Source organism: Emydura macquarii, unplaced genomic scaffold (assembly GCF_026122565.2).
Source record: "Emydura macquarii macquarii isolate MOO-44397 ecotype Brisbane River unplaced genomic scaffold, CSIRO-AGI_Emac_v2 contig_2369, whole genome shotgun sequence".
NCBI classification, from domain to species: domain Eukaryota; kingdom Metazoa; phylum Chordata; order Testudines; family Chelidae; genus Emydura; species Emydura macquarii.
In genome coordinates this window covers 2,373,723-2,377,000 of record NW_027132506.1, presented here as the reverse complement: position 1 = coordinate 2,377,000, position 3,278 = coordinate 2,373,723, and positions in this window count along the sequence as shown.

Genomic DNA, 3,278 nt, shown 5'->3' with positions numbered 1-3,278 from the left:
ATCCATGTCCCTTAACCCCTAACCCCTGACTCCCGACCCTTGACACTTGACCCCTAACCAATGGCCCTTTATCTCTGACCCTTGACCCCTGACCCTTGACATGTGACCCTTAACCACTGACTCTTGAACACTAATCCATGCCCTTCGCCCCTGATCTTTAACCCCTGTCCCTTGATCCCTGACACCTGACCCCTGAACCTGACCATTGACCACTGAGCCCTGAATCTTGACCTCTGACCTTTGATCCCTGACCCCGACATTACTAAAATTAAATGAACAAAAAATACATACAAATTAAATTAATAATACATGAATAAATAATTCAATTGAATAAATAATAAATAAATAAAAATAATAAATCAAATTAAAAATATAAATAAAAAAGCTGAGGTACTCAATGCCTTTTTTGCCTCTGTCTTCACAGACAAGGTCAGCTCCCAGACTACTGCACTGGGCGGCACAGAATGGGAAGGAGGTGAACATCCCGCAGTGCTGAAGGAACAGGTCCAAGACTATTTAGAAAAATTGGACATACACAAGTCCATGGGGCCAGATGCAATACACCCGAGGTGCTGAGGGAGTTGGCTGATGTGATTTCAGAGCCATTGGCTATTATCTTTGAAAGCTCGTGGCAATTGGGGGAGGTCCCTGATGACTGGAAAAAAGCAAATATAGTGCCCATCTTCAAGAAAGGGAGGAAAGAGGATCCAGGAACTACAGACCAGTCAGTCTCACCTCAATCCCTGGAAAAATCGTGGAGCAGGTCCTCAAGGAATCCATTTTAAGGCACTTGAAAGGGAGGAAGGTGATCAGGAACAGTCAACATGGATTCACCAAGGGAAAGTCATGCCTGACCAACCTGATTGTTTTCTATGAAGAAGTGACGGGCTCTGTGGATGTGGGGAAAGCGGTGATATACGTGATATACCTTGACTTTAGCAAAGCTTTTGATACTGTCTCTCACAGTATTCTTATCAGCAAGTTAAAGAAGTATGGGTTGGATGAATGGACTATAAAATGGATAGAGAGCTGGCTAGATCGTCAGGCTCAATGGGTAGTGATCAATGGCTCCATGTCTAGCTGGCAGCCGGTCACAAGTGGAGTGCCCCAGGGTCACTCCTGGGGCCGGTTTTGTTCAACATCTTCATTAGTGATCTGGAGGATGGGGTAGATTGCACCCTCAGCAAGTTTGCAGATGACACTAAGCTGGGGGGAGTGGTAGATACCCTGGAAGGTAGGGATAGAATACAGAAGGACCTAAACAAACTGGAGGATTGGGCAAAAAGAAATCTGATGAGGGTTCAACAAGGACAAGTATAGAGTCCTGCACTTAGGACGGAAGAATCCCATGCACAGTTACAGACTGGGGACCAATGAGCTAGGCAGCAGTTCTGCAGAAAAGGACTTGGGAGTAACAGTGGATAAGAAGCTGGATACGAGCCAGCAGTGTGCCCTGGTTGCCAAGAAGGCTAATAGCATATTGGGCTGCATTAATAGGAGCATTGCCAGCAGATCGCGGGAAGTGATTATTCCCCTCTATTCGGCATTGGTGAAGCCGCATTTGGAGTATTGTGTCCAGTTTTGGGCCCCCCACTACAAAAAGGATGTGGAGAAGTTGGAGAGAGTCCAGCAGAGGGCAATAAAAATGATTAGGGGGCTAGAGCACAAGACTTATGAGGAGAGGCTGAGGGAACTAGGCTCGTTTACCCTGCAGAAGAGAAGAATGAGGGAGGATTTGATGGCACCCTTTAACTACCTGAAAGGGGGTTCCAGGGAGGATGGAGCTAGGCTGTTCTCAATGATAGTAGATGACAGAACTAGGAACAATGGTCTCAAATTTCAGTGGGGGAGGTCTAGGTTGGACATTAGGAATAAGTTTTTCACTAGGGGGGTGGTGAAGCACTGGTATGGGTTACCTAGGGAGGTGGTGGAATCTCCATCTTTGGAGGTTTTTAAGCTGCAGCTTGACAAAACTATCGCTGGGATTATTTAGTTGAGGTTAGTCCTGGTTACTCTATGATTCTATTATTCTAAGTAATAAATAACTAATTTATATAAACAATCGGTCGATCAATCAATCAATAAATAATTAATCAACAAATATGTAAATAAATAACGCATAAATAATGAATAAATAATGAATAAAAATAAATACAAAATGAAGTAATAAAGAAATAAATAATCAGTAAGAAATAAATATTAAATAAATAAATAAATCAGTCAACAAATAAGTAAATAAATAAAAATAAATAAATAAATAAATATAAAATATAGATATAAAATATATAACATAAAATAATTCATTCATTAATAAATGAATAAGCAGACAAATAAATAATAGTGAATTAATTCATAAATAATTATGTTTATCAAGTAATAAATACATAAATGAATGAATGAATAACCATTAAAATTGATTAATTAATGACAGATAATTAATTATTTACTTTATAAATGAATAAATAATAAACGAATAATTAATTAATAAATAAATACTAAAATAATAAAAATAATAAATAAATAGTTAATAAATAATTATAACTAACTCAAGAAAGTATAAATGAATAAATAAAACATTAGTAAATAATTCATTAATAATATATAAATAAATAAAGAATGAAAGAATAAATAAATAAAGTATATAAATAAATAAGTGAACTCATTAAATAAATTAATAAATAATAAATACATAATTTATAAATAAATAAATAAATAATGGTCAATTAATAATTAATAAATACATAAATAATAAATACATAAATTCCTAATAAATAAATACATAAATAGTTAGTTAATAAATAAGGAATGAATTCATTAATAATAAATAATAAAATAAATTGTTAATAAATAAAAAAAATAATAAATAAATGACTAAATTATTAATAAATAAATAAATAATACATAATTAATTAATTGGTAAATACATAAAGAAATAATAAAAGAATGAATACATGATAAATAAATGACTATATTAAAAAAAATACCTAATGAAATAATAAATAAATAAATAGAATCGTCCCCAATGTCTTCCGTTTATCTCCATACTGTCTCTAAAAAGCATGTCCATAGAAATCGGATGACATATTATGACAATATGGTTGCTTTGTTTCTTTGGGAAATGAGATTGTATAATGGAGACATAATTGCCTCTTTTAAGCAAGAAAAAAAGTAGAAAATTAACATCAACTTTGTCCCTAAAATGAATGTCGAGAAAAATCGGATGATCGAGAAATCGGATAACATCAACCTTTCGATAGAAACACTGAGATCAATGTCGA